At 44.2% G+C, this 14,755-nt stretch overlaps 1 long non-coding RNA gene across 2 annotated transcripts in view; it reads left to right on the forward strand.

Annotated features, from left to right (window-relative positions):
- Positions 1–14,755, forward strand: part of LOC136325954 (uncharacterized) — a 332,973-nt gene that overhangs the window by 311,268 nt on the left and 6,950 nt on the right. The gene's annotated exons all lie outside the window — the stretch shown is intronic.

Below are 14,755 nucleotides of genomic sequence, written 5' to 3' on the forward strand. Positions count from 1 at the left end.
GTGTGTTCTGACATGGGCTTGCCCAACGGGGGCAGGAGTAGGTGACTGCTGATGAAAATGTTTTCAATGTGTATATCTTAAGTAATTTTTAAACAAACACAAACATGTAAGTTGACATAAAAGTCTCAGAAGTGCAGCTTCTCTGGTCCTTGGTCCCAAGCCTTCTTTGATAGTTTTGGAATTCCATCTGAATACCTTCAAAGGAGAAAGTTTAGAAAGTACTCCTGGTTCAGTGACAGAACATAAGGTCAGAGAGAGAAAGAACTGGTTTTTCAAACCCTTGAAACTCAGCTGTTTTATTTGTTGAGTCTATTTGAGTGTGGACATTTCCTTCCTTGGCCACATCCCAAGAATTTTTGGCAATCGGGCAGGTTCTCTATTCTAAGTCACAATTTGGTGTTAATTACTTGGACTCCCAAACTCATACAAGTAAATCATAAGCAGTAGAATTCACTCCTGGCCACAAAATCTCTCCAGCTAGGTTTTAGCCTCTCCATAAGACACAGATCCCCAAGAGGAGCTAAGTTTCGGCGAATTATCAAGAAAATGTGAGGAACAATAAAAGCTGGGAAACAAAGTCAGACTTACGCAAAGAGTTGATGGTATCCGTGCTGCATCTGGTGGCCGAAGATACCATCTCCTGACCCGTTACTCAACTTCGAAAAAGTCAAACTGACTCCTTGGCTTGTGTGTGGTTTAAATTAGACATGTTAACTTTGAAGAAAGGCTAATCCTGACTTTAGTTTTAAGCCATGGTGTGTGGGAAGGGAGGGGGCGGAGGAAAGTGAGGTGTGCAGACAGATAACAGCAAAGCATAGACAAACCTGGAAGTGGGCCACCTTCTCCAGCTTCCATGAAACAGCAGACGACCCAGGGACCCAGAGGCACGGTCACCCATCTGTCTCACAGAGGCTACACTCGGACCTCTCTTTATAGGCAAAAGAGCCCTGTCAAAAGTAGCTCATTTGGAAAAGTTCATCATTTTCACCATGATATGGTTTTAGTCACCCATTCATTCATTCATTCACTCACTCACTCATTCATCGCCGTGACACATGTACTGATTCTAATCCTGGCTCTGAGGTCCAGGATTCCTGTTAGATGTTAGAAAACTGGAGACACGACTGAGCTCACGCTCACACTGAACCTGAGACCTAGGGTAGGGAGAAGACAAGCACCCTGTCAGCTACAGTTGTTGCCCGGCAAGCTAGGAAGTAGAGGGTTTAAATAGAGGATGCAGGAAGGGCAGTTATCCAGACGTGGGATAAAAGGAAAGCCTCCCTGGCAAAAGTGACAAGACTGGAGAGGAGAACAGACATTAAACTAGTCAAAGTAAGGGACGAAGATACTGCAGGCGGCGATAACACGTGTAGGGAACGGGAAGTAACGCAGCCTGCTTGCGATGTGGGTCTCCGAGGGCTGGGACCAAAGCGAGCCAGCATGGCAGGAGATGAGGCTGAAGAGGCAGGCAGGCACCAGGCCTCGAAAGTTATTTAGAGATCGTGCATGGCCATGAGAAATGGCAGTCATCCAAACAGTGGTTTAAATAAGATAGAGGGGTTATCTTCCTCTCGTGTAAAACAAGTCCAGGAGTAGGCAGTCCAGACTGCCTCCATGATAGAGGAACCATCATCGGTGACCTGAGCCCATTCTGGCTTCCACTTCTGCCATCGTCAGCACAGGACTTCTCTCCATCGGACCATTTTAAGGTCTCCTGGTGGCCACATCAGCACGGGCTGCCATGTCTTCCAGTCAAGCAGACGGAAAGAGCAACAGATGATAGTCCCCCCACGTCAGTCCCCTTCTGACAGAACTCTTCTGGGTGCCACCCTTGAAACTTCGGCTGATCTTTCTTTGGCCAGAACTTAGTCATACAGCTTGCTATTCCTCGCTCCAGGAGGTGCTGGGAAATACAGTTGCTTAGCTGAGCACAGTTGCTCTCCCTCTGCTGTTAGTAAGAGAGAAGGAGAAAAGGATGTTCAAGGCAATGAATAATTTTTGCTACACCACACCACGTTAACTCTGTCAAGGAAATGGAGAAAAATCCAAGAGTTTCGAGACAAGAAGTGACATGGTCACATTTGTATTTTCAAAAGGACCTCTTGGTCGCAGTGTAGAGACAGGATTGTAGAAGACATAACTGGTGGCAGGCGACTGTTAGGAGGATGTCAAATACAACCGGGCGGTAGGTGGTGCTGGCCAGAAGGTATGACTTGATAGGAATGAAAGGTGAGACCAGGAATGTGAAGGAGTGAGGCAAGGATCCTACTGGCATCAAAGACAGATCTCACCCACTTCCCATTTTATCTGATACAACTCATTCCCACGAAGCCCCGTTCTCCTGGGCAAAGCGAGACAGTGCTGCATTTAACAGCCCTTTGGACCCCACCTTACGACGGGGTAATCAGAGTGCTGCTCCTGTGATATTTTTAAATGTTAAAAGTTCATTTTTATTATATATAATCTTATATTAATTCATAAGTAGGACTTCTCAGATCCTGTTGTTTTGGTAAAATATGTGATGTACACAAAAGAATACATCTGTATATGTACAATAAGGAATATAATAATAAAACTAGCATCCATCCACTGATCAATGTAAGAATCAGAATGTAAGTAATGCTTCCTTATGTTTAAAAGCCATCACCCGCCTGACCAGGCGGTGGCGCAGTGGATAGAGCATTGGACTGGGATGCAGAGGACCCAGGTTCGAGACCCCAAGGTCGTCAGATTGAGTGCGGGCTCATCTGGCTTGAGCAAAAAGCCCACCAGCTTGAACCCAAGGTTGCTGGCTCCAGCAGGGGGTTACTCGGTCTGCTGAAGGCCCGCGGTCAAGGCACATATGAGAAAGCAATCAATGAACAACTAAGGTGTTGCAACACGCAATGAAAAACTAATGATTGATGCTTCTCATCTCTCTCCATTCCTGTCTGTCTGTCTCTGTCTATCCCTCTCTCTTTCTGAAGAAAAAAAAAAAAAATCAAGTATGCAGCTGCATAACTTGAAAAGAAAAAAATTTAGAAAAATAAATAAATAAATAAAAGCCATCACCCACATAGGGTCAGAATACCCATGCTTTTTGGATAACTGTGACAGCTCTATATACACATGAATAAGGGAGGGGACAGCAATAGGAGGTCGGTGACAGCTTGATGGGCCTCAGTATGAGACCTCGGTGGTCTCATGTTTTCCCCAGGGCCATGACCTACCTCCAAACTCTAGCACTAATCACTACTGTGTAATTAGTGCTTATTACATGCCAGGCATTCTTCTGAATGTTTTACATACATGAAGCAACTTGAGCCTCTCAGTGATTCTGTGAAGTCCGTGTTACCCTCACACCTATTTGGCAGATGGACAAACTGAGGCACGGAGTGGATTAGTATCTTGCCCAAGATCACACGGTTTGTGAATGGTGAGACCAGGATTCAGGTCACCACCTGGCTGCAGAGTCCGCTCCTAGCCACTGTGTTAGGCCATTGCCTGGAGAGTCGTGATGATGGGGGCAGGGCTGCTGGTGGTACCTTCCTGCCTTAACTACGGCTGCTTCCCTAGTGGTGTTCGATTCGGAAGATGTTTTACAGGTGATACTGACAGATCTACCCATTGCATCTATTTAGAACTTTCTGACCCTAAGAATTCGAATGCACAATTACAGATCTAGGACCCACAATTGTGCGGGGTGGCAGACTTCATGCTGGAACCCACAGGTCCGACCTGAAAGTACATCACTCGTTCTCGTGCACCAGCCGGGCCAGGTTCCAGGGGCCGCCCTCACTGGGCACGCGCAGATGGAGCAGGTGCAATGAATCGGACCAGACAGGCGGTGGCAGAGCTTTCATTTCTTTCTTTGATCATGACTGCACGGCATCTAGAGACCCTCATGTTTGTAAAATCTCCAGTAAGTCATTGAAAATCTTCTTTGGAACAGAGATGTGGAGTCCCTGCTCCCTTTGAGGTGGCAGCGACTAGCCCTCGGGTTCCATAACCCACTAGTGTACGCTCATGAAGGACACTTACGTCATCCCTTTCTTGGTCTCTCGTCTTCTCCGTGGCTGCTTTGTCTTGGCTTTCCCTCCCTCATGGTCCCCAGCCCCCCCTGCAGTCCCTGAGTCTCCTCACAGTCCCTCAGCCCCCCCCCCCCCGCACTGTTCCCTCATGGTCACTCAGTCCTCCGTGGTCCCCCAGCCCCCACATGGTCCTCCAGTCCCCCCACAGTCCCCCAGCCCTACATACACCCCTGCAGTCCATTCCCACAGTCCCCCAGCCCCCCACAGCCCCCTGGGGTCCCCAAGTCCTCTTCCTGAGGATCTCGAGAGCCACTGCAACCCCTCTGAGAAGGGAGACTTACTTAGAAAGTTACAAGACTCCTTGTGCCGCCACTTGGCTGCTTGAGAATTTCTAACAAGAGTCTAATGAAGGGCATGACATTATAATTTGAGAGAGGTTTGGTCCCACTTATTTTTATGGCAAAGACAGTTAGTTCCGACCAGAACTTCTTGTAAAACGTGGACCTGGGCCCAATGTTCTGCATGTCTAGACTTAGCTAGGGATACTGTTCTCTCTCCAGACCTCCAGCGAGACTTGATCCCTTTATCCAGCAAGACTCTTGTTGGGTGGGATTTTAAGTTATGTTTTCAATTGGAACTAATTCACCAGGGCAATCTGCCAAGCAGAAGGAAGCCTTGCCTTGCGTTTTGGTCTGAGACCAGCTGGCTGATGCTGCCTCTCGGGAGGGCCGCCTGCTTGCAGGCACGTGCGCTCGGCTGGGCCGCGGGCGCAGGGTGAACGCTCAGCCTCCCTACATCCTGTGCAAGGTAGCTTGCTTTGTGTACAAGGAAGGTGTGGGCAGGTAATTAGTAATGGTGTAATTGCTTTTTTTGGGTAGCTAAGTATGGGTTATAAGGCTTGTCTGACAGCTCCGTAGGCAAGAACTACCTTCAGAAAACTAAAGTTAGGGGCCCTTGGGAGCTATTTCCACACTACCTATCTGGACCAAAAGGAAAAAATCCCCAGGGGACAGGACCTGGACTTATAAAAGGACCAATTTACAACTTAATGCAGAAGCGTTATTAACTAAAACACACTCTGTCCTTCAGGTGTTGTTCGGTCTGGGGGGAAAGGAAACATTGATTCAGTATGAAATTTCTTAGCGGTATCAATGTTTCATCTCCATACCTGCTAAGTTTCTTCTAAATAAATCATTTTCTTTATTCACATGAAACATTTCCAGGCCAGACTGATAGGCCTAGCACTATGCCAACCACAGAAGCTCATCGTCATGGTGCTTGAGAAAAACCCAGCTTGAACTGAATCACTGTAATGAACACTAGAAATGCTATGGGTCATGAAAGAATTATATAATGGGAAGCCAAAGAAGGAGAAGGTTTCTTCTTCCTCGTGGGATTAAGGAAGGCCCTGTGGCTGAGCCTTGAATGACAGTTATACATTTAACTGACTCCACGTCATACACAACACCTCTCGAAACAGGTACCGACGTCGATACCGTTAGTGAGAACAGTGTGCTGGGTCGGTCATGCGGTCTCTTCCGAAGCTATAGAAACGTCTGGTGTAGAACTGGCTAACCACACTGTGCTGTCCACCTGAAACTAAGATTACACTGAATATCAAATGTACTTGAAAATTTGTTTAAATTTAAATATATAACATACCCTTCCCTTTCTCCCTTACCCCCTTTGAAGTTACAATATACCTATGTTCTCAGCGGCTGCAGCCATCATATACCATAATCTCTTCATTTGAAGCCTTAGTTTATAAAAACTAGGTATTTCGTGACCCTCACAAGTTCTTAGGTTGTCTGTCTGTTTCAGCTGTCTTGTTTTCTAATTGAATCTTCAGAAAAGGGTCATAGAACCAATATTCCCTCAGTTCTCAGAAGTGAAAAACCGTGTGTTTGTTTGTACTTGAAGGTTGCTTTTGAACCAATATTCCCTCAGTTCTCAGAAGTGAAAAACCGTGTGTTTGTTTGTACTTGAAGGTTGCTTTTGCTAGATAGAAAACCTTTGGTTCATATTTTCTTTTTTCTTTTTTTTTAATTATTTTATTTTATTTTATTTTATTTTATTTATTTATTTTTTTGGTCCATGTTCTTTTTTATTATTATTATTTTTTTACTTTATTTATTCATTTTAGAGAGGAGAGAGAGAGAGAGAGAGAGAGAGAGAAAGAGAGAGAGAGAGAGAGAGAGAGAGAGAGAAGGGAGGAGCAGAAAGCATCAACTCCCATATGTGCCTTGACCAGGCAAGCCCAGGGTTTCAAACCAGCGACCTCAGCATTCCAGGTCGAAGCTTTATCCACTGCGCCACCACAGGTCAGGCTGGTTCATATTTTCTTTACCTTGCGTATTTAAATGTGGTTTCCATTTTCTTCTGGCTTGGCGGAAACTGCTTGTCGTCTAGATTTGTCTTTGTGTTCCCAGTACCTACCATAGTAGGTGCATGGTAGCACACAGTAGGAGTGGGTGGATGGAAAAATGTCACTGGTTACATAAGAATCGTTGGTTAAATAAGAAATGTTGGATAAGGAGTCTGGCAACTCCGTGTCTGGTCTCTTTATCATATGAAGTAAATACTCTACGAATGAAGAGGTATGGGCAAAATTATTTTGGACTTTCAAATGCAGGGTTTTTCCACAAAAGTGCCATGTATTTGACCTGTAACAAAAAGATTAAATTATAAATTGAATGAGTTATTTATTACTCACCTAAAAGAACTGTGTTTGCATCAGTTTTCAAGAGTTTAAAATAGTATGAACATGATTAAGAGGATAGAAATAGGATTGATGAAAAATATTTTTTAAATGTATAATTTATCAATGCTCTTTACTGATTGACTGGGTTTTTGAAGTGCATATAGGTAGCGCATGTGTCTGGAGGGGAGCAGGTGGACGATAGACACAATAGTAACAAGCATCTTGGGTTTTAGTGCCAAGAAGATTGAGAATAACAGCTCATTTTCATTTCTCCAAAGGAAAAAAAGCTATTGCTACATGCCTAGCACAATTCCTGGCATACAGTGAGAGTAGAACAAATTTATGTCAACTGTCCATCTATTGCTTGATTGACAATTGTGAGATCTTTATGAATTGAAAGGTTCAATTTTCCTTAAGAATTTAGTCGTGGACCTAACCAGGTGGTGGCGCAGTGGATAGAGTGTTGGACTGGGACGTGGAGGACCCAGGTTCGAAACCCCGAGGTCACTGGCTTCAGAGTGGGCTCATCTGGTTTGAGCAAGGCTCACCATCTTGAACCCAAGGTCACTGGCTTCAGCAAGGGGTCACTCGCTCTGCTGTAGCCTTCCCCCATCAAGGCACATATGAGAAAGCAATCAATGAACAACTAAGGTGCCACAACAAAGAATTGATGCTTCTCATCTCTCCCTTCCTGTCTCTCTGTCCCTATCTGTTCCTCTATCTGTCTCTGTCTTCTCTGTCTCATTCACACACACAAAAAAAAGAAATTGGTTGTGGAATTATAGAATGTTACCTCTTGAAATTGATTATAAAGGGAGCATATATGTGATTGTCGTATCCTAAATATCGTGCATCTTAAATAAAAGTAGAGAGCTGGACTAAAATGGATCTACAGAGATTACTTCCAGCTTATATTTCTACAATATCGAGTCTTCCTGTTGATCACTTTTATTTTGTTACTGTTCTCCTTTTAACCTCAAACCTCAAAAACCAAAGAACGTCAAGAGCGCATAAATCAGGAGAACATATATGAAAGTAAAAGCTCAGCTTGGCATGACTCCAAGCAAACCCCAATGCTTGAAGTTCGTGTTTCAGCTCCTAGTGTCCCTCAGTTCCCACCCACAGACAGGCCATGGGAAGATGAACAAAGTTAACCAGGTCCGTGAACCAAAATGCTGGTGGAGGCCGTGTTTAACCATGCCCCCCACCACGCACAGTGGCTCCAGGTTCCTCAGGGGCAGGGGTAGAACGGCACAACACCCTGGACACTGAGCAGCCTCTTCCTGAGGCAGCTGCCTGCCTGCTTCTGGATCAAAGGCCACCCTTGGGGGCGCAGGCATCCGTCACGCTCAAGACCCTTACATCCCATGCCCTCAAGATTGAAATGAACCATCTGAGCAGCGTTGTATTTTGAGGGGGTGGGGGGCGGTCCAGGGCTGGAGGCTGGTGGTGGCAAAGCATTAATAGGCTCCAGGTGTCAGTTCTCATTAGTAATATTTATGTTTAAATTTTAGCAATGTCTTCCCATGGCGTCATCCCATGGGTCATGGATTGAATGAGTGGCTATAACAGCCACTTTATGATAAAGGCCATTGCAGAAAAAAGAAAATAATAGATAAATAGGTAAGTAGATGATGATAGATAGATAGATAGATAGATAGATAGGCAATTCCAAAGCATTGTCAAAAACCTAATTTTAGAAACAAGATATATTTAAGCCCTAATCAAATTAATAAATATGCAAAGTGATTGAAATCCTCAAGGATTTATTTTTAGTGCTCATAACATCTCAGCTTGATATTTTGAAATATTACTTTTTAAAATATTTTAACAACTACCCAGCATGGTCTTTGTTAAACACTCACTCTGAATTTAGTAAGAAGCTTTCTGTATGTCAATTCCCAAAGCATTAAAAAGTTGGCTGTTAGAACATTCCTGTATCTCATTTCCTTCTAGTGAAAGCAAGTCTGGTTCAACTGGCAGGAAGTAAGGTACTTGAATGAATTGGGTCAAAATAAAAAGGGATATTGATCTAGGCTGTTTCTCCAAATCATGATTAATTCTCCCTATTCAAAACCTCCAGTGTCTTCCTTTGCAGGACATGATGCAAAATTCTTAGCTCTGTCTCTAATGCCTTTGCTATTTTATCTTTAAACTACCCACTAATCCCTATATCCAACCAAAACCAAACACAAATCCCTATATTTTTTTATATAGAAAATTGAATTTAATGGGGGTGACACTGAACAATAAGAGTACATAGGTTTCAGGTAAACATCTCTATAGCATTGGAACTGTTGATTGTGTTGTGGGCCCATCACCCAAAGTCAATCATTATTCGTCACCTTATATTTGTCCCTCTTTATTTTCCTGCCCCCCCCTCTCATCCCCCCTTAACTGCTTCACTTTTATCTATGTTTATGAGTCTCAGCTTTATATCCTCCTACGTGTGAAATCATGTAGTTCTTAGCTTTTTATGATTTACTTATTTCACTCAGTATAATGTTCTCAATGTTCATCCTTGTTGTCATTTCTTGTGGCTGAGTAGTATTCCATTGTAGACATGTACCATGTCTTCTTTATCCAATCTCTATCGAGGGACACTTTGGTTGTTTCCACGTCTTGGCCACTGTGAATAATGCTGCAATGAACATGGGGGGGTGCATGTGTCTTTACATACCAATGTAGAGGGATTGCTGGGTCATATGGTAGTTCTATTCTTAATTTTTTGAGGAACCACCATACTGTCTTCCATAATGTCTGAACCAGTTCACATTCCCACCAGCAGTGAACGAGGGCTCCTTTTTCTCACAGCCTCTTCAATACTTGTTATTACCCATCTTGTTAACAACAGCAAGTCTAACAGGCGTGAGTTGATATCTCATTGTGGTTTTGATTTGCATTTCTCTAATAGTTGGTGAAGATGAGCATCTTCTCATATATCTATTTGTTGTTTGTATGTCTTCATGGAAAAAGTATCTGTTCAGGTCCTCTCCTCATTTTTTAATTGGATTGTTTGTTTGTTTACTGTTGAGCTTTGTGAGTTTTTTTTTATATATATTTTGGATATTAACCCCTTGTCAGAGCTGTTGTTTGTGAACATCATCTTCCATTTGGTTGGCTGCCTTTTTGTTTTGTTGCTGGTTTCTTCCGCTGTGCAGCTTTTTAGTTTGATATAGTCCCATTCATTTATTGTTGCCTTTACTTCCCTTGCATTTGGAGTCAAATTCATAAACTGTTCTCTACAACCAAAGTCCATAAGTTTAGTACCTATGTTTTCTTATATGTACTTTGTTTAAGTTTTTGATAGTTATTTCTATTTTCTCCCTGCTTATGCGTCTATTTTGGCTTTCCACTTCTTCATGACTCAGTCTAGGAAGATTGTACAGTTCTAGGAACTTATCCATTTCTTCTATAATAGATTGCTGAATTTGGTGGCATATAATCTTTCATAGTATTCTAATATGATTTTTTGTATATGTTTGACATCTGTGGTAATTTGTCCTCTTTCATTTTGGATTTTGTTTATGAGTTCTTTCTCTTTTTTTCCTTAGCAAGTCTAGCCAGGGGTTTGTTAATTTTATTGATCTCTTAAAGAACCAGCTCTTCGTTGTATTGTTTTTTATAGTTGTTTTGTTCTCTGTTGCATTTAGTTCTGCTCTAATTTTTATTATGTTCTTTCTTCTGCTGACTTTGGGTTGTCTTTGTTCTTTTTTAAGTTCTTTCAGATGTGGTATTAGGTTGTTTACTTGGGATCACTCATTTCTCAGTACAAGCTTGTAATGATACCCCATATTCCCCCATATATAAGAATCTCCCATGTATAAGCCACACCTTAATTTTGGGGCCTGAAATTTGAAAAAAAAAGTATTACATAAAGTTATTGAACTCAAGTTTTATTCATCTTAAAATTCATACAACTTCTCATCATTGTCAAAACTCCCATCCATTAGCTTGTCCTCATCTGTGACTGACGAATCACTGTCTTCGTATATTGCCTCGTCCTCAGTTCCATCTATAGCATTTGAAATGCCACAACCACTGTATAAGATGCATCCAGCTTTTAGACCCCAAATTTTTTGGAAAAGGGTGAGTCTTATTCATGGGGAAGTACAGTACACATCTCTCTTATTACTGCTTTTGCTACATGCCAGAAGTTTTGACATGTGTTGTCATTCTCATTTGTTTGTATACATTTTTGATCTCTGCTTTTATTTCTACTTTGACCCAGCCATTTCTTAGAAGTATATTTTTTAGTTTCTACATTTTTCTTGTGTTCTTTACATCCTTTTAGCAGTTGAGTTCTAATTTCAAATTCCTGTCTTAAGAAATAGAGTGTGCTCAGATGAAGGTAAGAGTGAGGGCCGTTAACCGGAGTGGTAGCTCTTTGTCCACAGAAAACACCAGGAGGATTCCTACCCCCTGGCCTTTGCACATATGGTGGTCCCCTGCTGTATTCTCCTCCCGTACCTTCTCCCGTCTGTGTCCTGTGAAGCTCTTCCATTGTTCTTCAGTGTTCTCTGCATCCCTGGACCCCCATGACTCTGTTACTCATTTGGCAATTCTTGCCTTGTGGAGTGACTTTTGTAAATTAATTAGTAGGTATTAAGACCAACTACAGTATGTTCTTGCCAGTATACTTAGTACTCTTATGTTCACAATAACCCAGAAGGTACATATTGATATCACTTTACAGACAAGGGGAGTAACATTTAGAGGGGTTTAAAAAAAAAAAGCTTGCCAGGGTCGCCTAGCTCGTGAATTACAGAGTAAGGATTTAAAAGTTGGCTCCACAGAGCACGGTCTTTCTCCATGATGCCCCACTCCATTCTCTTTGCCCATTTCTCTCATTCATTGGATAGGGTGCATCGGCTTCTTAATCCAACCAGGACTCACTGAGGCATGTAGGCCGGGTGGGAGGTTGCTGCAACAGTCTAAAAAAGGGTTAATGAGTCTACTCCTGGGTGAGGACAGAGAGAGGAGAGAGAGGAGGAGGACAGTGGGACTTGTGGCTTCAGGAATGAGGATGATGTCACTAACCAGCATCATGAACCATGAGGAGAGATGGGGTCACTGAGGAAAAGGCCAGTTGAAGTGAGCATCCCATGCAGAGGGGCCCCTAACATCCCCCTGGAACTCCCCAGAGATGGTACCCATGGATAAGCATGGCCTTTGGTGTCAACTACCCCTGGTCTTGAATCTGAGCTCCACTTATTAGCTGCATGCCTTTAGGCAAAGTACCTCATAAGAGTCTCATGTTCTCATGTGCAAAATAGGAATAATATTGTAATATCCACCTCAGAGAGCTTTTAGGAAGATAGTATTGAACAATGCATAGAAGACGGCCAACATGAAGTCCGGCGTGTCATGAGTACTAGTGAGTGTGAGAGCAGCGTGGCGCACAGCCAAGCTGGAGAAGCGCGTGGCTATCACTGGTGTGTGAGCAGTGATAAGGTGGGAAGGGCATGAGAGTCCATGAAACGGGCAGGTGTGTAGAGCAGAGGTTGCCGCTCAACCACACAGACGCAGTGGAGGGATGAGGGGTGAGGGTGGGGGCGCATTGCGCAGCCTAGGGCTGGGGGACTCTGGGGAGGAGGACAGCACACAGTCCCTCCAAAGAGGGGCTGCACCTCGCTTGAGATGGTCGCTGCCATTCCAAAATCTGGCCCAGCACCACTAGATCTCCTGTTTTATTTTGTCAGAAGTAGCCAGAAGTTCAAGGTTCCCAGTGTTTTAATGTTCGCGACTATGTTTAACTTAACAATTTGAACACAGGCATCGGGCAGATTGTGGCTTGTTGGCTGCAAGACTGGAGAAAGAAGAGGGCTGAGTGGAGCCCTGCGGAGCACAGGCATTGATGGCGCGGGCGGACAGAGGGGAGGGATGGAGGCAACCAATGAAGGCAGAGAACGGCAGGACAGAGAGGACCGGGAAAGGCCAGGCTCGGAGAAGCCAGGGAGAGGAGCAGGTCCGGAGAGAGGCGTCACCACCTTGGTGGCACAGGTGGCATGGTAGCTGACTGTGCTCACAACCCCATCAGGAGCCAGGACCTCTTATGACTGCAGACGTAATGGCTAGTAAGGAGAGGGGACATAATACCCAAAGAGGTCACTCCGGGGTTAAAAATGGAGCAAGAAGCCCTATGGGAAAGAACAGTGTGATGTAGGACCTATCTGAATCAGTCTCTTGATCCATGAAGAGGAGCCCTGAGGACTTCCAGTGAATGTCTTTTCAAAAGCAGGTATGGTGTATGGCGGCTAACTGTTCACTGGATGTGTTCTAATGGCTGATCTTAGAGGCAGGCAGGAAAACAGAATGCTTGCCCCGGGCTCCCCTCATCAGGGGATCAGCCAACAGCAAAGGGAGGGAGGGAAGGACGAAGGAAAACTCGAACACTAAGCGGTAGTGAATTCTGAGGTCTTTTATTTGTTTCCATGTAAATATCAATATTATTATTAGCAATATTATTAATATCAATATTAATACTCAGAGTCAGGAAAGCACTAAACACAGAATCAGAGCTTAAAATAGGGGACCTGCCCAATATGCATAAGAATATATTATGAAGTAGGTCAAGATTGGATCCCATAAGTCTTCCCTGAGTAGCAAGTCACGAGCTGGATTTAGCTCAGCGGTTCTTTTGAGTCAAGTACGCTTGCTAAGTAGACAGTCACCAAGTAACAACTGATGACTGTTCCTGAAGGACTCACCGAGAAGGATGAGTTAGCTTGTCCAAGGAGAAAAAATATCCACCCAGTACACGTGGTTACATACCTAGACTCAAAGCAACCAGTGCATGGACACTGAGCATGGACTCGCACAGCCAGCGCTGTGAGCGTAAGGGTCTAAGGTGTCCCTTAAACAAGGATGGAAAGCACGGTTGAGAAATGGGAAATCATTTGCCGAGTGATCTGGCTCATTAGTGATGGAGTCCACTTAGACTTCCGCTCTCCTGACTTCCCTTGCAGCTCTGTCTTCACAGAACTGAGGAAAGGTAATTATCCCTTTGGAAGAGGGCATGCGTGTTTTGATGGGTGGGAGGTGGGCGAGTGGAGTGTGGGCATGGCAGAAACAGCCCTGTGTGGCTGAAGGGTACCAGCGTGGGAAAAGGAGGCCACATGGACGCAAAGGGCATGGGCACTTGCAAGGGAGGTCATGGCACCAAACACAGCCCGCGGAACAAGGGTGCCTAGGCCTGGAGTGTGCACGTCAGGAAAAACAGAGTCAGAAATTCCACACTTGAAAGAAGTAAACATACATTTTCTTAAATAGTATCTATAGACCTAAACATTTACTTATTAGATGTCACCAAGTAGCATCAATAACAAAGTACAGACACGCACGCATGCACGCACTTAACGCCTCTGAGTTGTTGAGATAGATTTACAGAATGCCTTGCTCAGAACAGTTTGTGGAAGCATTCAGCCCAGTGCCTGGCCCCAGCAGGCCCTCATACGTGCTGACCTGTGGTTACGAGCATGGCGATGTGATGCCAAGCCCACCACCAAGAGCTTGGTTACACTGACCTTATGCACAATTTCTCTCACGGATCTTTTTATTTAGCACGTGTGTATGTCTCCACACAGATTAAAATAGGAGGGTATGATTGTAATTGGATAGGCACTTAAGAGGAGATGCAAAACTATGTTAGACAGAAAAACCAAAAAAAACATCCTAATGTGATTGAGGCCCTCTAGTGCAGGGGCCAGCTGCTGTCCGCCTGTCAGGGGTTCTGGGGCGTCGCAGCACAGTTACTGTGGTGGCCCAGGACCCCCCCCCCAGGGGAGGCCTAGGGGCTTTGTGTACTTTATTTGAAACAGCAGGGGATGGCGCAGTGGATAAAGCTTCGACCTGGAAATGCTGAGGTCGCCAGTTCGAAACCCTGGGCTTGCCTGGTCAAGGCACATATGGGAGTTGATGCTTCCTGCTCCTCCCCCCTTCTCTCTCTCTGTCTCTCCTCTCTCTCCCTCTCTGTCTCTCTCTCCTCTCTAAAAATAAAAAAAAATATTAAAAAAAAATAAAAAAGAAACAGCAGGGGAACACT

This window comes from Saccopteryx bilineata, chromosome 2, assembly GCF_036850765.1.
Source record: "Saccopteryx bilineata isolate mSacBil1 chromosome 2, mSacBil1_pri_phased_curated, whole genome shotgun sequence".
In the NCBI taxonomy this organism is placed as follows: Eukaryota; Metazoa; Chordata; class Mammalia; order Chiroptera; family Emballonuridae; genus Saccopteryx; species Saccopteryx bilineata.